General features: G+C 45.0%; 1 protein-coding gene and 1 long non-coding RNA gene across 2 annotated transcripts in view; both read right to left on the reverse strand.

The window, feature by feature from the left end:
* The window catches only part of SHCBP1L (SHC binding and spindle associated 1 like), a 1,462,574-nt gene that overhangs the window by 755,679 nt on the left and 685,340 nt on the right, over positions 1-21,555 (reverse strand). The window lies entirely within an intron of this gene.
* LOC147747775 (uncharacterized) lies at positions 14,256-15,317 on the reverse strand. The gene is made up of 3 exons (XR_015299692.1): positions 15,236-15,317; positions 14,460-14,512; positions 14,256-14,360 (listed from the first exon to the last, which is right to left on the reverse strand). It is a non-coding gene; the product is annotated as an uncharacterized LOC147747775 (long non-coding RNA).

Raw genomic sequence — 21,555 nt, forward strand, 5'->3', positions numbered from 1 at the left:
CTCAGAACCTGGCTATATGCAAATCAGTCTGTCCCTGGCCCAGTGCATCATGGGAACAGGGCAGACTAAACTACCAAGCCAATTCTTTACCAGAAAGGAGACAAGCTACCGGGGACCGGTTTCTGGCATTTCAGCCTCTTCGGCCCGGCTTGCTTGAATCCTGATGGAGCAGTGAGAAAGGGACTCATGTCTGAGTATACCCTGCCACACCTATAGTGGCCAAAATCGATTTTCAAAAGGGGGTGGTGATGAACAGAGTGTCTGAATTGAGCAGACCACTCTTACCCAGACCAAAGATCAGGGCTTGATCCATCACCGTTATTTATCTCACTGCCCCATCCCAGCTCAGAACCTGGCTATATGCAAATCAGTCTGTCCCTGGCCCAGTGCATCATGGGAACAGGGCAGACTAAACTACCAAGCCAATTCTTTACCAGAAAGGAGACAAGCTACCGGGGAGCATGGAAGGGTATTCTCAGATGTGAGACCCTTGCTCATTGCACCATCAGGATTCAAGCAAACCGGGCCGAAGACGGCTGTAATGCCAGAAACCGGTCCCCAGGAGCTTGTTTCCTTCCCAGTGTAAGAATTGGCTTTTGTAGTTTGGTTTGCCCTGTTCCCATCATGCACTGGGACAGGAACAGACTAATTTGCATACAGCCAGGTTCTGAAACTGGGATGGTGCAGTGAGCTAAAAAACGGTGTTGGATCTAACCCTGATCTCGTGACTGGGTGAGAGCTTTCTGCTTAATTCAGAGACTCTGTTCCTCACCACCCCTTGTTGTAAATAGTTTTAAGTTTAGGCAGATTTATTGATGGAAAACATAGTACAATGGACACAGCCAGTCAGAACATCAACTTGGTCCTGAAACCACACAGATCCTCTCACATCGTAAAAAGAGAACTATCATCAGTAAACATCACAGCCATTCCTATACCTGGTGGTATAGCATGGGACAAACTGACTATGAAATCTATGGCCCGGTTGAGCTCTTGAAATATCCACACCAATATAAGATCTCCTTAAGTGACTTTCTATCACCTAGTTCTTTCTCTGATGAGTGGGACTTTGAAAATATTAATATTAGGATGTCAGATTTAGAAAGGTCAGCAAAATTTACAGAACATGAATATTTACAGGGTTCGTCGAATTATGAGGAAATCTATTGTTACAATCACTTTGGGCATCACTATCTGCATAAATCTGCAAATCCTAGAAATGTTTTCAGTTATAATCAGTGGGAACATTGTCCAATCCCGCCAAAAGGCAGTTCGAAAACATTTCATGAGAAATTTCCATACTTCTCAGGGTTTAATTACACTAATCCAGAAACGTTTTATTTCAAAATGTTAAGTAAGACAGGAGTGAAAAAACATGTTGACAAATACTAAACTGATTTATTCTGAAAAATGTTATGAAAAAATGTCTACATTTGGTTTTGAATTTTGGAAAACAACATTGAGACAAAAACCATCTGGGGTACAAAAGAGTGGCAGGTACAAGGTCTAGAATCATTGTTTAGAGCCTGCATGATCCCAGAACAAATAATGTTCCTGAATGACACCATTCAACAAACATCCTGTCTTGGTCTAGCTAAGATAAAAGATTTAAACAACCCGTCTATACCAAAGCCTATGCCTGACAGAAACACCACTCCAGATGAGAGGTTAGAAGTGTCCTATATTTTGAAACAAAACAGAACAATTCCTGATTGGAACAAATGGTTGATCTGGCCCACAGACACTAATAACTGTCAAGAGAAATTCCTGAACAAAATACAGGGGTTCAAACAGAACAGGTCAGACCCAAGATATTCCCATAGACAACATCCAGGGATAGTTACAACATACAGTGTAGGAAAACTATGCCTCGATTGACTACAGAGTCCACACTTCCCGAAAGTAAGCAGCACTTAACTTTACTTAGAGAAGGTGCTGACTTGCGAGATTTCATAATGGGACCGCGTAAACAGCGTCAAAAACGTTTCATATACGCCGGTATATACGCAACTTACAATGAAGCTTGGAAAGTAACACAAATTGAAACTGCAGAAAAAATACAAGAAATTGATCGTATTAATTTGGAAAAATCCCTTTCTGTGGTGGACAATGGGTTAACGACTCTGTCCTCCAGAATTTATTCACTGGACAGCATTGTATCATCTGCTATTGATATAATAGAACAGGATATGCTAATGTTACAACATGGTCAATCCCAATTGCGTTCTATTGTACAGCTAGGCAGGACGTTACAAAACCTCCGTTCAGGCCACGTGCCATGGCGTCTAATCAACATAACGTCATTATTTTCTATCTTTAACCTTACTGATAGATAAATCTCGTTGGCACAAAAAGGAGCAGACTATACGGTGCTGCGCATTGAAAAACTAGAGAGATTACCATTGACAATGTCAGAAAGACCTGTCATTGAATGGATAATACATGGCTCCATTACACTCCCGATAACAACTTTTCAGTTTCAATACTGCCAAAAATATATACCAGCAGGCCTGTATGAAAGGTTGGGTAAAGGATACATCAAATCAACGTGGAATTTACCTTTTACACATAAATGTCATAGTGAAGGGAAAAAAGAAGTATTTCTTAGTGGTAACAATTGTAAAAAATCACTAAGCGGCACACTTCTGTGTCAAGGTATTAACTTGCATGGAGCCTGCGAAGGTTCATCAAACAACATTTCATGTCATCTGCACGGCACCCCCGCTACACAGATAGAGCCTTTTTTCAGACAACTTTCCAACTGAAGCTACGTTATATTGAGTGACCACAGCTGTTGTGGCATGATGCCAGGAAAACCCTATCTCGTAAGCGTCACTTCAAGGGGCATTTGTTGTATGCAAGTATTGTATCCAAACAGCAATCCAGACATGGAGGCAGCATTATGGCCTTCTGTGATTATCTCTTCTATTCGAATTGATACTTTAAGCAGAATGAAGTATATTCTTTTACAAACAACTGTGCCTTTAACCTCGTCCAAAGAAATGTATGACCTGCAAGTTGCAAGGACAGCGGCAGAGATACATACCCTATTATCGACAAATTGCCCAGTGCATTTCATAGAAATGTTAAGCCAAATCTTAAACATGTCAGATACCAGTGGCATCGCACATGTATTTAAGACAATTTTTTCGGGGCTGTTAGCACCCTTTGAAACAGTTCTGGGCATCTTTCCGAATGTTGTGCATTCTCTTTTTGGTGGCCTGCCTATTATTTTGGGACTCGTACGAGGAACTTTATTTTTGTTCCTTCTGCTCCGATATGGCAACTCAAGTCACAGACAAAATTCAGGTTACGATGGAAGAAATGATCCTAGCAATACAATACCGAGACCGTATCACTAAGGTCCTCGGATTTGCCCGGCTAAGTGATCTGAATACTACCTGGTTTCTTTTGTTCAGACCAATTTGGCAAAATTGCATCTTACCTGTGCTTTGATGTCTGCTATGCGGAGAAGAATGAGTGTTGGACATCTTTCTTACACTACCATCAGCAGTAACAATGGATATCGATGCTTTGCTTTGTCCGGTAACGACTCATGCAACGTGTTGTCCACAGCGGCTACCGATTCTGATGACGGCATTCGTTGAGACTTCACCATTACGATTAGGTGGCGGTGAAGTACGAGATGAAAGCGGCACCACACAGGTACAACCTTCTGTGAACATTGCTGATCTGAACACCGATGATGGCAATGCATCGCATACATGCACTATTTCTGAATTTCCAGCGTTGGCCCAACTTTCACCTACTGTTGTAGACAAATTTTTTGCTGGTCTAGCTGAGGTAATGTTCTCTCCTAACAGAGAATAATATTTGAAATAGCGAGCACACAGCGTTCCGTGAACTCTGAATTCGGCCTTCAGTTTTTATAAACAACACTACTGAAAACATTTGGAAGGATAAGTTACTTACCTGTAATCCTAGTTCTCTTCCAGGGGTATCCTCATCAAAGTCATAAGCACTGAATATTCCCACCCATGTGCGGGACCCCGGAAACAATATAAAAAATATATATGTAAAAATCACATATATCTCGCTCCACATATATGTATGTACATATATTATTTTTCTCACACCAATGCAGCTCCATAACTGAGGCTAAAACAATGTAAACACATACATGCACTGCAATTATTTAGGAAGCAAAAGGAAAGAAAACACATTAGGTCAAATAACCTTTGAACTTTGTGTTTTAATGAGTAGACTACTCATAAATCCTGAAAATTGCTTGTAAATAGACATTGTTAGCCCTCAGGCTGCATTGTAAAAACAATAGCATAGAAAATGAAACCATTTTCAACAAAAACTGGCACCGTGCCTTTAAGGCAGCCATGACCCTAGGCTTCCCATCATGCCTCAGGGGTGACAGTTAGGTCAGTTGTTCTTTGCATAACCCTGAAGACAGGGCTCAACCACAAGATTGAAATAGTACCAAATCTCATTTACCTGGGGAGGCGGGTGGGTTGCTTATGACTTTGATGAGGATACCCCTGACTTCACCGGATTGTGACCATTCTGCATGCACCACATATAGAACCTCTTCCACTTGCAGGCATAAGAATGTCTTGTGGAAGGACGACGTGCTTCTATCAGAATGGACATGCAGTCCTGGGGCAGCCCTAGATGGCCGTACTGAATTACCTCAGGAGCCATGCTGCCAAGTTCAGTGACGGAAGGTTGGGATGGTGAATCCTCCCGCTCATCTTCGATAACAGGTCCGGCCTGCATGGAAGCCTCTTGTGAGGAAACACTGACAGGTGAAGTAGGTCCGTGTACCACCATTGCCTCGGCCAGTCGGGGGCAATCAAGATCATTGTTGTGCACGAGTGGTTCAACTTGCTCACCACCTTCGGGATCAGCGGAAGGGGTGGAAAGGCGTATACAAATTGCCCTGACCAGTCGATTAAAAGAGCATTCCCTCTTGTTCCTGGTCGATAGAACCTGGAGGCGAAGCTTGGACATTTGCTGTTTACGTCGTCCGCGAAGAGATCTATGGAAGGACGACCCCATGACTGGAAAATGTCTTCTAGCACTTCGTCGTTGATAACCCAGTCTTCTTTGTCTTCGAAGTGCCGACGTAGTGCGTCCGCCCTCACGTTCTGCTCTCCTGGGAGGTGGACTGCCTGAACAGACAACTTGCGAGCCAGAAGCCAATGCCAGATGCGCTGAGCTACCAGAAACAGCGTCCTTGAGCGGGTTCCTCCCTGCTTGTTCAAATAGTACATCGTGGTGGTGTTGTCCGTCTGTACTAGAACCATTTCCTCCTGAAGCGAGGGAAGGAACACTTTGAGAGCCAGGTGGACCGCTCTCAATTCCAGCAAGTTGATGTGATAAGTGCTTTCTTTGGAAGACCACAGACCCTGTACTTGTAGAGGACCCATGTGCGCTCCCCATCCTTGCTACAATGAGTCTGTGATGATCGTTTGAGTAGGAGGAGGTTGATGGAAGAGAACTCCCACCTGCATGTTCTGTCTCTTCGTCCACCACTGGAGGGAAGATTGAGCTACCTCCGACAAAGTGATCTGATCGTCCCATCGATCTGAGTGCTGGTCCCATTTGTCCTCCAGATCCTGCTAAATAGGACGCATTCGAAGTCTGGCGTTCGGTACTAGGAAGATGCAGGAAGCCATCGACCCTAAGAGTGAGGCTATCTTCCGCACTTTCTGAGACCTGTGGCGAAGAATTTGCTGGCACTTGAGCGCTATCGAAAACTGTCTCTCCTCCGAAGGAAACACTTTTCCTACTTCGGAGTCTAGCAGAGCTCCTAGGAAGTTGATCTTCTGAGTGGGTTGAGAGACAGACTTGCTGTAGTTGACAAGCAGGCCTAGACGCTGACAAAGTTCTATGCATGTCTGGAATTGATTCCTTACATCGTCTGGAGTTGGACCTTTCAACAGCCAATCGTCTAAGTATGGGTATACGAAGACTCCCCTGCGGCGTAGAGCTGCCGCCACCACTGCGACACACTTCGTGAACACCCTGGGGGCCGACTTCAACCCAAACGGAAGGACTTTAAACTGGTAGTGGAAGGTCCCTACCCGGAGTCGAAGGAATCTCCTTGTGATCGGGCCGTATTGGTATATGAAAATACGCATCTTGAAGGTCCATCGAACACATCCAATCCCCCTTCCTGAGATGTGGATATATTTGGTGAAGCGCCAACATGCGAAACTTTTCTTTTCGTACATGCAGATTGAGTGTTCTCAAGTCCAGAATGGGCCTGTATTCCTCCTTTTGGCCCTTTTTTCTGACCAGAAAATACCTCGAGTACACTCCTTTCCCCCTTTGGGCCACCAGAACTCTCTCGATGGCTTCTTTTTCGAGGAGTGTCGCTACTTCTTTCTTTAACCTTTGTAGCTGGTGGCTTGACGTTGACATCGGAGGAACGGGTGGAGGTAGACGATGGAAACGAAGACAGTACCCATTCTGCAGCGTAGACAACACCCATTGATCTTTTGTAATGGCCTGCCACTCTGTCCTGTGATGTGCAATGCTTCCCCCAACTGGAGTGGTCAACGGCGCTGGGGGAAGTGAAGACTCATTGCTTCTGCTGAGATTTATTGAAGTTGTTGCCTTGGCGCAGATTTCCATTTCCTTTGGAATTGCCCTTGCCTTTGTATTGTGACTTTTGTTGGCCTTGCTGGTTCTGGCCTTTCTGCCAGTGAGGGGTTTGAACCCTCTGCTTCGAAGAACCCTTGTTGTTCAAACGGAACTTCTACCGGAATTCCTTTTTCTTCTCAAGCCCCACGGCTTTGAGGGTGTCTAACTCGGTCTCCATCCGTTGCATCTCCTCATCAGCACTCGCTCCAAAAAGAGACGTGCCTGAAAAAGGAAGGTTTAGGATTCTTGCTTGAGCCTCTGGTTTCAATGCTGTGAGGCTTAACCATGAGGATCTCCTCGCTGTGATTCCATGCACATAGCCATGCGCAGCCAGCGTTGCCCCATCTGCCGCCGCTCCTATAATCTGATTGGAGACTTGACCGCCCTCCATCAGAACCTCCTCAAAGTCCTTTCTATCTTCCTGAGGAAGTTTTGCAGAAAACCTCTGAAGTGAGTTCCACAGAGCTCTATCATACCTGCCGAGCAGCGCTTCCGCATTGGAGACTTTGAGGAAAGAAGCTGAGGTGTTACAAACTCTTCTCCCCCATGAGTCTTGCACCTTGCTGTCCTTATCCGGCGGTACCGTGGATGAGGAAGCTACCGCATTGGATTTTCTAGCCACCGCAATGATTACTGAATCTGGCGGGGGATCAGCTTTGAGGAACAGAGGATCCTCCTCCGGAGGACGATTCTTCTTGAGAATCCTCGCTGGAACGGACTTCACCGTTGCCGGAGTGAGGAAGACTTCATTCACTGGTTCCATTATACCCGGGAACAACGGCAACAAAAGTTTGGGTGCCGTTCTGTGTTGTAGGGTTTCAAATATGACAGTCGTCTTGATCTGCATAGCTGTCATAGGCACTCCCAGCTTCAGGGCACCCCTGCCTAAGATGTCTTGGAACGAGAAAATATCTTCAGTTGGAGATATCCTCGAGCGCGGACTGCTTGTTAGGGTCGGAGAGTACTCCCTGTGAGATCGGGTCCTCGAAGAACTTGAAGAGCTACGGGTCCTCCTGGACCTAGATCTTCTACTTGAACGCGTTCTAGAACGAGATCGCTCTCTGTGACGAGATTTTCTCTTACTTGAGTGCCTAGAACGAGACCGTTCCTTGCGGGGGAGAGGCTGGTCTCGATACCGTCTTAGCCGATCTGCCGTCTCCTTGTCCTTGGCCCAGTGGTGAAGAGGTCTATTCCACCTTGGGGAAAGATGAATAGTAGGAGATTTGTGGATGGGATCCTTCACTGGTGAACGTGACCGTGGAGGCTGATCCGTTTGATCCTGTTGCGATCTTGCAGGGGATTTGGACCTCTCCCTATCCGATTCGCTGTTTTGTCCATCCGAGTATCTGCCACTCCGAGATGAGGAAGATGAGGAGAGACTCACTAGAGATCTAGAGGAAAACCCCGACCGAGATCTCTCTTCTGCAACCCTCCTTCTCTTGGCAGGAGGATCCTGTACTGGAGATTGTTCAACCTCCGCAGCCGATGCTGAACCTGGAGAACCCAACTGAGGTCCTAGGACGTGAGCCTGGCCCAATGATTCACTCTCCTTCTCCTGAATCACCTGCTTCAAAGGTGACCTCTCCTGTGATCTTGCAGGAGAGATGTTCTCTGGCTGCGAAGCGTTCCGTTCCCTGGATCTTCGCTGATCCATCGACGGTGGTTGTATCGACGCCGAGCGGGTAAACGCTCTCTCGACGTCGACCGTGATTTCTCCAACGTCGACCTCGGGTGGCGATGACTGTCCTTCGGCGTGGAGCATATCGCCGTTGAAGGTTGTCTGCTCGACGTCGACGGAGGCTGTTTCGACGCCGATCGCTGGTGCTTTGTCGGCGACTGGGCGTGCCTCGAGTCTGAATGCCGCTTCGACGTCGAACGCTCTTGACCAGGCGTCGACGTGGGCTGCTTCGACGTCGACCGACGATGTGTCGACAGAGGCTCCCTCGACGCCGAACGACCATGACTAGTCGTCGACGGAGGAGGTCTCGATGCCGAACGCCGATGGCTAGGCGTCGACGGAGAATGCCTCGACGTCACAGCATGACGATGCTGCTTCGACGTCAGGTGGCTCGCTGCTTCGACGTCAGGTGGCTCGCCGCTTCGACGGTGACCTATCCCTCGACGCTGTCTGTAGCGGAGGTACCTTAGATGTAGATGCTGAAGACATCTTTTTCGTCGCCGTCGACTGCTTCTCCAACACCGATCCCGACGCCGAATGTGAACCAGTCGGGGCTTCTCCCGACTTTTCTGCTTCTTGGGAGATCTTCCTCTCTCAGAAAGCCCATAAACTCGAATTCTCTCACGTTCTTTAAGAGTCCTGGATTTTAAAACCTGGCGGTGTTCACAGGTTTAAGAGGAATGAGATTCTGGTAGGCACAGGATACACACTGAATGAGTGTCAGTCTTGGCCATCTTCCTTCCACATGAAGGGCATTTGTCAAAGAGGGAAGGCATCTTTGACAGAAAAACCACCTTTTTTAAGCCTAAAAAAGGTTTCAGTAACACCCTATGTCTAAAAGACGTCGAGTGGAAGCAAACAATTGTTGGTACCAATGATATTTTTGACAAAAAGCCAAAAATAAAGGGAGCTGTTTCACCAGGGTCCTGACTGAAGGAGCCGGAAAGAACAACTGACCTAACTGTCACCCCTGAGGCATGATGGGAAGCCTGGGGTCATGGCTGCCTTAAAGGCACGGTGCCAGTTTTTGTTGAAAATGGTTTCATTTTCCATGCTATTGTTTTTACAATGCAGCCTGAGGGCTAACAATGTCTATTTACAAGCAATTTTCAGGATTTAGGAGTGGTCTACTCATTAAAACACAAAGTTCAAAGGTTATTTGACCTAATGTGTTTTCTTTCCTTTTGCTTCCTAAATAATTACAGTGCATGTATATGTGTTTACATGGTTTTAGCCTCAGTTATGGAGCTGCATTGGTGTGAGAAAAATAATATATGTACATACATATATGTGGAGCGAGATATGTGTTTTTTACATATATATTTTTTATATTGTTTCTGGGGTCCCGCACATGGGCGGGAATATTCAGTGCTTATGACTATTGATGAGGATCCCCTGGAAGAGAACTATTTTTTTCCCTTGAAAGCAAAATTATTTTTTCCCAATTTCCAAAATATTTACCTTTTTTTTGGCACAATGTACTCTGCTTAAAGTAGAACTATTCTTAGAGAACAGAACTTCTATTCTTAGAGACTCGAGACAATATTTTGAATCAGCCTCTAGCACATGTACAATCTTGTATAAATGTGTGATGGAATGGTCTCGTTTTTTTCTGTAATAAGAGCCATTTCATGAATGTAATTTTCGTGATTCATTCAGTCAACATTCTATATGAACAACATTTTATCTGAATGATACGACTGCTTGAAAGCGTACAGTATAATACTCATTTCGTGTATCTATACCATTTCAAATGCATTTGATGGATTTTGGGGTGGGCTGGAAAACACATGCATACTTATATGTTTATATATTGCTTAGTATTTAGTAATGATGGACATTATACGTGGAGTGGGTGTTGTGAACGTATCTAGGACCCTAATTAAATATCCCCTATTTATGCCCTTATGTGGTTATAACAAATCATATCCTTAAAAAGGCATAATAATCATATCCATATTTAGTAATAGCCAATGCAGTCCAAATACGGCAAGGCTACTTCCTTAGACTCCTAGAAAGTACAACAAGTTCATTAAACAAACCAAACCTCCAGTAACCTGGGAATTCCCCATACTTTTGTTTTGATTTGTCCTAGAACTCCTGCGAGTCTGAAAGAACTGCCAGTTCCTAGTGACGGTTCTTATTGACGTCTTATGTCCAACCTTACGTCAAACACGGCACCTTACAGGTATAAATATACCAGCATTTACCTTAAGCAACACACGGTGGTTTGGAGAAGAGCGGCTATCTACTTACCCAAAGCCCAGCTGATGCAAGTGCCTAAGGAAGCCGACCCTCCCATTTGACACACAGAGAGACGCTGTCTTTTCTCCTGCAGAGAAAATCCAGCTCCAGTTTTTCCAGTCACCCTTGCGGGTAACTGGGAGATCGAGTCCTGAGAACGAGATACAAGACGACCTTCATTCTAAGACCAGGGTACGGAGCTGATTAGACCCTTAGAGAATTCTTGATTCAGATTCTTGGCAAAACTAACTTAACTTAAACTGCAACTCCCTTACTCCTTCCCACGTACTAGGCTTAGGTTAGGTACACTGGGGTAGGCGTATTTTAGAAGCACCAGTTGAGTACGTTTATTCAACTTTATCATTGTATGTAATTGTATATATTTTATCCGTTTTAAGTATCATATGGCTCAGAAACCATATCAATGTTTTTACAGTATTATTTCATAATACTCCTTTTACTGTACGCACTTTACTTTATGACAAGTATTGCAATTGAGGCAATTCACTTCTCTTGCATGAGAAAGAAGACTGCTCAATAAATAACACCTTTTATTGAAAACGCCTGTCGCACAAGTTACTACTTGTGTAACGATATATCTGTAAGAGACATTAGTTAGTGATAGATTCCTTACCTTAGAATATCCCCAGGCGTCAGACTGGATCCGGAAATTTTTGCGTAGCAATACACCTGCGAGTCGGTAGGCGTCGTCCGCGGCTCCGCATCCGTCGTCGGCGTCGTTAGCGCCGGAATGACGTCGTCTGAGTACTTAGACGCCGCCCATGCGCGGTGACGTCAGTTCTGATACACAGCTTTTACGCGCCAGATACGCAGAGCCATGATAGAACCCACACTGGTGCCATGAAACTAGGGCCCTGAAAGGGGATGACCTTAACCCTAGATATCGGTTCGCAGAACGGGGAGGATGGGTGGGTCGGTAAAGAATCTATCACTAACTAATGTCTCTTACAGATATATCATTACACAAGTAGTAACTTGTGCATCTTAAAGAGACATGTTAGTGATAGATTCCTTACCTTAGAATAGATACCCCAGCAATACCAACCCCGGTGGTGGGTCTGCAAACCAATAATCACACCAAAAAGTCCTGGAGGACGGAACGGCCAAAGAAGCCATCCTTCCCGACTTGGCTGTCCAGGCAGTAGTGATGTGCAAACGTGTGCAGCAAGGCCCACGTAGCTGCCTGGCAAATGTCCTGTAAGGGCACACCTCGGCCCAGAGCAGTTGTAGTCGCCGTGGCCCGAGTAGAATGAGCCCGCAATCCAGCACGGGGCTTCTTTTTGGCCATGGAGTAACGGGCCTGGATACATAAGATGATCCACGCGCGAGATGGTCCTTCTTAGCGCCCACGTAACCAACTAAGAGTTGGTCATCCACCTGGAACTGGCATGTGCGATCTAGATAATAAGAGAGCGCACGTTTTGGGTCCAGACGGTGGAGCCTCTCTTCCTCTTTCAAGGGATGCGGAGGCGGAAAGAAGGTGGGCAAAGTAATGGACTGCCCGATGTGGGAGGCCGTGATAACCTTGGGCAAAAAGGAACGTCTTGTTCGCAACACAACCTTGTCCGGATGAACAGAGAGGAAAGGAGGTGTAGAAGAAAGAGCCTGGAGCTCACTCACTCTCCTGGCAGTGGTGATGGCAACCAGGAAGGCAGTCTTCAGAGTAATAAGACGGAGAGGACAGTTATGGAGCGGCTCAATGGGAGAACACATGAGGTAAGTAAGCACAAGATTCAAGTCCCACTGGGGCATCACGAAGGGAAAAGGAGGGAACATGTGTGTGATGCCCTTCAGAAATCTATTTACAATGGGGGACTTGAATAAGGAAGGCTGATCAGGTAGCCGTAAGAAGGCGGAAAGAGCAGAGAGTGCCCAGAGCAGAGCCCTGCTGGGCAAGGGAAAGAAGGAAGAGCAGAACTTCAGAAAGGGGTGCAGAGAGTGGGTCCACAGCCTTTGCTGTGCACCATGCCACAAATCTGTTCCACCTGCAGGCGTATACCGACTTTGTGGAGGGACTCCTGGCTGCCAGAATGATATCACAGACTTCGGGAGGCAAGTCAAATGGCCTCAACTGTCGCCGCTCAATCTCCAAGCTTGTAGGTGGAGACTGGACAGGTTCGGGTGGAGGACCGTCCCCTGCTGCTGCGACAGAAGGTCCTCCCGAAGAGGCAGACGAATCGGGGGATCGACTGACATGCTGAGAAGCTCGGTATACCAGTATCTTCGTGCCCAGTCCGAAACCACAAGGATAACCTGGGCCCGGTCGCGCCTGATCTTCTTCAGCACTCTGGGCAGAAGTGGTATAGGTGGAAAGGCGTACAACAGACCGCAACTCCACTCGCGACGAAAAGCGTCTCCGAGCGAGTGCCGCCTTGGAAATTCCAATGCTCAGTACTGAAGACATTGCGCGTTCTCTTCTGTGGCGAATAGATCTAACCAAGGCTCGCCCGATTGCTGAAAGAGGCCTTGCAAGTAAAGAGAGAGAGTTCTCCCAGATAAATTTAGGTCCAGAGGGGGGAGACAAAAGCAAACAACGTATACGAAGTACCTCTAGATGTGACCTATATTGCTTTTTAACAAGGAATAAATCCAAACATTCTTTGTACAGGAGAGAATGTCAAAGAGAGAAGCTAACACTTGAAAATATTATCAAAACATTTTTATTTATTTTTTTATATATATATATAATTTATATCGATTTGAAAGTTTTTATGCAACTGCACATTTCATTTTATCAGTTGGCATAATAGATAAAGATTCATCATTTTTCAGAGAACAATTTATATAATTAGAAAAAGTACAGAATGAAACAATATGGCTTAAGAAAAAGTGCCCCTAACATTCTATTTGATCCAAACATTCTTGCATACATACTTGCATACCATGCATACCATAACAGTTATTAAAAAGCATTACTAACAAACATTGGGAAACAGACTAAACACAATAAGACAAGGAGACCCAAAAGGTGTACTTGATAGATTACATGAAGAACCTAGATGAAGTGGTTCTGCCAGTAAAAGATTGGTCTGTGTAGATATGACCAAACTATGTCCAAATTGATGGATGCTGGGCCGACGTACGTTTCGGTGACGATGTCACCTTCCTCAGGGCCAAGGAGAACACATGACAAGGTAACATATAAGCATAGTCTTTAAACAGGTTAAAACAACAGGGGCATTGCACAGTTTATTCCTTTTCTGAAAATAAAGAAGACATGTATAAATATACAGATACTATTTATGTAAATATTTACAATCTTTGACATCCTGTTAATGCATATTTTGCATTAAATTGGTATTTTATAAGTTATATGCACCATCTGCTCAAATTTTAGCACAAGGAACCTTATTAGACTAAGGTCTAAGTAAAGTGAGAATTAGAAAAATGCAGCAGTGAGGAGTCTCAGTATAGGGGAGGTAAAGGGAGTTTGAAAGGTATAGAGAACCGAGTGGTGACTTAAAATTACCTCCCAGTGTGCCTATGTTATTCTTCTAGTGAGCAGTGCTCTGTGTCCCAGGTTAAGAAGAGGGATATGGTGTTATTACCTGATGGGAAAAGCTGTGTATGAACAAATCCTTTTGTTGCTGGGTCTGATTGAGACTTGATCTATAAAGGACGTTAATAATGGTAAGTGGGGAAAATTTAAAAAATAAGCCAGTGAATATTAGATGTTTTATCAGCATATTACCTTTGTGGCACAGGGCACGTCAATCAAGGAGAAAGATCCACAGGTTATTGGCAGAGATTTGATGCTATGGGCAATCAGGAATGAGTGCAGGCACTTTTTGTCCTACTGTGTGGGAGAAGGTGGTATCTCTATTAGTCTAGGGACATGTCACAGAGAACGTGCAAGAGCTAAAAGAGCATAGGGAGACATTTTATTTAAATGTACCTGGGTATTTTCTTTCACGAGGATGAAGATCGAGCTCCGACCAGCCTCTACATCTGTGATAGGTGACAAGATTTTATCCGGAAACCTGTATTAGAATCGCTCATGTTTTACAGATGCATTATGATGTTGGAGTTTACAAAATTAAATTAATTTTAAATTAATAGCGAATGTTACAAGGAGCATATACAGCTTAAGGGCGACTAGCACTGTCATAATAGCATAGTTGCCGCATGACGATTATATTTATAAAGGTGATTGCTCGAAAAGGGCAGATCCGAGGCAAGAGTGCAAAGATCTTAAAAGCACCTGCGATTGCAGTTACTAAAAGGAATGGTTGGCGTCTGCTAGCTAGAACTTGGTATATCTCATATACCTCGATACATTCGTGACGTGTTTTAAGAGGGAATCAGGGTAAAAGTTGACAGTGCCGCTCGGCAATGTGAAGTGCTCGGGTTGAGGGCGGTCGGGCAGTTACTGTAAGCGCGCCTGCTCTGTTTCGCTATGCGTTGCTGATCTGGTGCTTGAGAGCTAACGTGGACACAGTTAAATTAAAGGGGCCTCAGCCGGTCAAACCAGGAAGTGGTTGCCGGTATTAATGTTTAATGGGACACTCTTTTATGCATAGGTGGTGATATCGAGAGGCTGATTGGGAGGTCACGGCGGTTGACATGTAACGTCTGCATGCTGCAGATTTTAAGCCGTCAGAGTTGAAAGGGGGGGAGGACGCGTTTTAGTAAGCGCTTTAAGGTACTTGCATTGCGCAGCTGAAGTCTTACCTGCTTTTGCAAGGGCTGGTGCCGTATCTAGGGGTTCCTGGGTCTGATTTGAGAGAGAAGTCGGCAATGATGGCGCTCGATTTAAATACTTCCCGGGTGTGGTGGTTAATAATTGCAGCTGAGTGCTAGTTGACAGAAACAGGGGACTCGTGAATATGCCTTGAGCAGTAAACAAAGATGAGGGACTTTATACTGATGAGGTAAGGGGGCCATATTAGAGTTGGTTCCCAACATTAGTTTATTAATGAGAATGGAACAGATACCTGGACAGTGAGGATTGACGATAATGGTGGGGATTCTTATCACATCAGAAAAATGAGGATCATTGCACTAAGTGGTAAACGACGAAAGGGGGACTTAGTGATGAGGAGTTAAGGGGGCCCTATTGAACTGGGTTCCCATAGTTAGTCTTTTTCTAGTTTAAAGACAGGATCCTGGGCAATAAGGGTGATGCTTATGATAAGAATGTTATAGCAGAAATAAAATATTTTAACAGAAATAAAAAATCCCACGACTATGTGAATAATCGTAGTTTCCTAGGTTTATGGTAGTTCAAGGGGTGCTCATCATTAGCTGAATATGTATGTCTACATCATAAAGTGGCTAAATGACTAAGATAATAAAGGATGGACTGATCCATGATTCTATAGTGTGACTATCCAAGAAATTTCTTCGTTAAGTCCATAACGTACAGAGTCCAGATGATGTATCCAGAATGTTTCTCGTTTCTTGCGGACATGTGTTGGTTCTTTGCCTGGTGATACAAAGACACGTTCCAGAATTTGCCATCTCATATCTTTCTCTGTGTGGCCATATTGAAGAAAATGAGATACCATGGGTGCATTTGGTTTTTGAGTTCTGACGGCAGATTTGTGTTCAGAGAATCTTGTGCGAAATTCTCTGGATGTCTCTCCTATGTACCCTATCTCACACGGGCATTTGATGAGATATATGACATTTGCAGTTCTGCAATTTGTCATTTCTTTTAAATGTCCTTTTTTTTGGCCATATGTCCATTTGTCACCTGTGATGATTTGATCGCATGCGTGGCAGTTTCCACATTTGTGGTTCCCTTTAGGGAGTGGTCTTCCATCCATTGTGCTTTGTTTGTTTGTGTCTCTGTTTTTCCATCTACTGTGTACCAGTGTGTCACGTAGGTTTCGGTTCCGTCTGAAGGCTATGGTTGGTTTGCATAGTTTTTCTGCCTGGTCATTGGTGTTTAAGATCTTCCAGTTACTGTTTATTACCTTTCTTATCTTGTTGTTAATGGTTGAGTGATTTAGTACACATACAAGCTTTTCTTCTTGTGTTTTCGGTGTTGGGTTGAGCAAAACGTCTCTATTATAATATTTCGCTCTTTTCATAGAGTTGCGTATCAAGCGTTTGGGATATCCTCTTGCTAATAGGCGTTCTGTTAGTTTGGTTGCATGTAACATAAAGTCCTTAGTGGTTGTACAATTTCTTTTTATCCGTAAAAATTCCCCAAATGGGATGGAGTCTTTTTGACAGTTGGGGTGGAAACTCCCATGTTCTAAAATGGTGTTTTTTGCTGTCGGTTTTCGATATAGATCGACTGTCAGTTCTCCTTCTGTGTGTCGTATCCATATATCCAAGAATTCCACTTTGTCAGACGAAAAGTTGTGGGTAAATTTAAGGTTTGTGTCTGCCAGGTTGAGCCATTCCATGAATTCTTTTAACATATCTTCTGTTCCTGACCAGATGAAAAAGACATCGTCAATAAATCTGTGCCATCTGGAGATGTTCTCGAAGAATGGTGCCATTTCATTGAAGATGTTCTTGAGCTCAAATTCTCCCATGTATATGTTGGCTATGCTGGGGGCACAAGAGGCCCCCATGCTGACACCTTTGACTTGGTGATATAAGTCATCTTTGAATTCAAAGAAATTATTTTGTAGGACTAGTCTGAGACATTCCAGTATGAAGGTGTTAGGTCTGGATCCTGATGTTCTGGTTAAAAGTGCGGCTACTGCTTCCATTGCTTTATTCTGTGGGATGTTTGTATATAGAGATTCAATGTCACACGTGACAAGCAGCTGTGTGACGTTGTTAAAAGGTGAATGCTCTAAAACTCGAATCATGTGTCCGGTGTCCTTGATGTAAGAGGCATAGGTGGTGGTGAGTGGGCACAGGAAAGAGTCGAGGTATTTCGATAGAGGTTCCGTACTTGAATTGATGGAGGCAACTATAGGTCTCAGCGGAGGGTCAGAGATGTTTTTGTGTGTTTTAGGAACACCATAGATTGCCGGAACTACTGGGTTGGTGTTAATAAGGTAGTCCATTTCTTTTTGGCAGATGTATCCGTCTATAAAAGCTTTGGATACCGTTTCCTTTATCTCTTCTGCTAGAGCAGTTAAAGATCTTCTGCTTGCTTTTTTGTAATGTTCTTCCATTCCCAACATATGGTTGATTTTCTCCGTGTAGTGGTCTGTGTTCATAATCACAATGCCTCCTGCCTTGTCGCAAGGTTTAATGGTGATCTCGCGATTTTCTTGTAGTGCTTTTAATGCTTGTCGTTCCTTTATTTCTAGATTGGTGTGCGGTTGTGGGATGTATTTCAACTGCAATCGCAGGTGCTTTTAAGATCTTTGCACTCTTGCCTCGGATCTGCCCTTTTCGAGCAATCACCTTTATAAATATAATCGTCATGCGGCAACTATGCTATTATGACAGTGCTAGTCGCCCTTAAGCTGTATATGCTCCTTGTAACATTCGCTATTAATTTAAAATTAATTTAATTTTGTAAACTCCAACATCATAATGCATCTGTAAAACATGAGCGATTCTAATACAGGTTTCCGGATAAAATCTTGTCACCTATCACAGATGTAGAGGCTGGTCGGAGCTCGATCTTCATCCTCGTGAAAGAAAATACCCAGGTACATTTAAATAAAATGTCTCCCTATGCTCTTTTAGCTCTTGCACGTTCTCTGTGACATGTCCCTAGACTAATAGAGATACCACCTTCTCCCACACAGTAGGACAAAAAGTGCCTGCACTCATTCCTGATTGCCCATAGCATCAAATCTCTGCCAATAACCTGTGGATCTTTCTCCTTGATTGACGTGCCCTGTGCCACAAAGGTAATATGCTGATAAAACATCTAATATTCACTGGCTTATTTTTTAAATTTTCCCCACTTACCATCATTAACGTCCTTTATAGATCAAGTCTCAATCAGACCCAGCAACAAAAGGATTTGTTCATACACAGCTTTTCCCATCAGGTAATAACACCATATCCCTCTTCTTAACCTGGGACACAGAGCACTGCTCACTAGAAGAATAACATAGGCACACTGGGAGGTAATTTTAAGTCACCACTCGGTTCTCTATACCTTTCAAACTCCCTTTACCTCCCCTATACTGAGACTCCTCACTGCTGCATTTTTCTAATTCTCACTTTACTTAGACCTTAGTCTAATAAGGTTCCTTGTGCTAAAATTTGAGCAGATGGTGCATATAACTTATAAAATACCAATTTAATGCAAAATATGCATTAACAGGATGTCAAAGATTGTAAATATTTACATAAATAGTATCTGTATATTTATACATGTCTTCTTTATTTTCAGAAAAGGAATAAACTGTGCAATGCCCCTGTTGTTTTAACCTGTTTAAAGACTATGCTTATATGTTACCTTGTCATGTGTTCTCCTTGGCCCTGAGGAAGGTGACATCGTCACCGAAACGTACGTCGGCCCAGCATCCATCAATTTGGACATAGTTTGGTCATATCTACACAGACCAATCTTTTACTGGCAGAACCACTTCATCTAGGTTCTTCATGTAATCTATCAAGTACACCTTTTGGGTCTCCTTGTCTTATTGTGTTTAGTCTGTTTCCCAATGTTTGTTAGTAATGCTTTTTAATAACTGTTATGGTATGCATGGTATGCAAGTATGTATGCAAGAATGTTTGGATCAAATAGAATGTTAGGGGCACTTTTTCTTAAGCCATATTGTTTCATTCTGTACTTTTTCTAATTATATAAATTGTTCTCTGAAAAATGATGAATCTTTATCTATTATGCCAACTGATAAAATGAAATGTGCAGTTGCATAAAAACTTTCAAATCGATATAAATTATATATATATATAAAAAAATAAATAAAAATGTTTTGATAATATTTTCAAGTGTTAGCTTCTCTCTTTGACATTCTCTCCTGTACAAAGAATGTTTGGATTTATTCCTTGTTAAAAAGCAATATAGGTCACATCTAGAGGTACTTCGTATACGTTGTTTGAAAGAGGCCTTGCGCCACGTCCGAGCTCAGACGCCATTCGTGATTTATCATGCACCGACGGCTGAGTTCGTCCGCCCTGGCATTCAGAGGGCCTGCCAGGTGTTGAACCACCAGGGTCACACCCTGATGTTCCAGCCACTGCCAGAGGCGCAGAGCCTCCTGGCATAGGGTCCACAACCCCACCCCACACTGTTTGTTGCAGTACCACATGGCGGTGGTGTTGTCCGTGAACACCTGCACTACACTCCCCCGGACAGAGGGGAGGAATGCCTTCAGTGCAAGATGAATCACCCGCAGCTCCAAAAGGTTGATATGGAGACGGGACTCCGCCGGAGACCAGAGGCCTCTGATCTCCGCCTCTCCCATGTGGCCTCCCCAGCACTGGAGGGCCGCGTCCGTCACAACCACGTGCTCCGGGTGGGGTAGGGAGAGGGATCTGCCACTGACCCAATAGCGGTCCGTGAGCCACCACTGCAGTTGTCTCGCAGTGCCTTCAGAGATCACGACATGATCGGACAAGTTGCCCCGATGCTAGGCCCACTGAAACTTCAGGTCCCACTGCAGAGCCCGCATCCGCCACCAGGCGTGATGCACCAGAAGGATGCAGGAGACCATCAGCCCCAGAAGCCGCAGCGTCAACCTGATCGAGACTCGGGTAAAGGCTGGAAGATTGGAATCAGAGCCTGTATATCCCGAACCCGCTGTTCAGGTGGGTAAACCCGAAACTGAGCCAAGTCGAGAACCGCTCCCATGAAGAGGAGCTTCTGAGAGGGACACAGGTGCGACTTCAGTACGTTGATGGAGAACCCAAGCAAGTGCAGGAGGTCGGCCGTAGTCTGGAGGTGGCTGACGACTGTCTGGGGCGAGCCCGCCTTCAACAACCAGTCGTCGAGGTAGGGGAAGACTGACACCCCTAACCTGCGCAGATGAGCTGCGACCACCGCCATCACCTTCGTGAACACCCGTGGGGCGCTGGTAAGGCCGAGGGGGAGCACGGTAAACTGAAAGTGCTCGTGGCCTACCGTGAACCGCAGGTAACGCTGGTGGGCCGGCAGGACGGGGATGTGAAAATAAGCGTCCTGCAAGTCCAACGCTACCAGCCAGTCTCCAGGGTCTAGGGCAGCTAAGACCTGAGCCAAAGTCAGCAACTTGAACTTCTCCTTCCGGAGGAAGCCGTTGACGTTCCGCAGGTCCAAGATAGGAAGTAGGCCCCCTTTGCCCTTCTTGGGTACGAGAAAGTAGTGGGAGTAACAACCATACCCTACTTCCGGCCCAAGAACGCGCTCGATGGCCCCCTTGGCCAAGAGGGCCGTGACTTCCTCTTGCAGAAGTTGCAAGTGATCCCCCGACACGCGGTGGAATTGCGGTGGCATGGCTGGAGGGGTCGCCTCGAAGGGGAGGGAGTAGCCCCTTTGGACGATATGCAGCACCCACCTGTGAGAAGTTGGCTCGATATGCAGCGTTCGCTATTCTAACGACCACTATGTATCGTTCCAAACGACCCTTATGGTGATTGGTTGTAAGTCAACCTTAGACCAGCTATCCTAGTAGCGTGGATACGAGCAGTCTTCGGGCTAAACTCTAGAGGGCGTGTTAAGCCAGCTGTAATACCATCACATACCCCTTGAACACCAAGTGAAAGGACACCACACAAGTGTTATGAAAATAAACAGTATATTTATTAGAATCACAACAGCCCTGTACTCTTTATGAGGACAGGGTACTAAGCACAGAACAAAAGCTCTTAGAAAATACTTCAAGTGCACAATTAAAACAAGTGCCCGAGGGCACGGAAAGTTTAGTGGTCTCGGGCGGACCCGATAAGGCAAGTTGGAAGCGAGGGACTCGGGTCCCTAGAGTAAGGAGGCTATGCAGGCACCGAAATGCCGAAGTTACCTAGCCACGAGGGCTGCGGCTGCACAAGTCTTACAGGCGTCGGGGGTCTTCGCTGACGAGCCAGGAGCCGGAAGAAAAGAAGTTGCTGGCCGGCGACCAGTGATGAATAGTTCGTAGAGATCCAAGCCTGGATCAGTGATCGTTGATACCTGAAAGCAG

This window comes from Lissotriton vulgaris, chromosome 1_1, assembly GCF_964263255.1.
Source record: "Lissotriton vulgaris chromosome 1_1, aLisVul1.2, whole genome shotgun sequence".
NCBI classification, from domain to species: Eukaryota; Metazoa; Chordata; class Amphibia; order Caudata; family Salamandridae; genus Lissotriton; species Lissotriton vulgaris.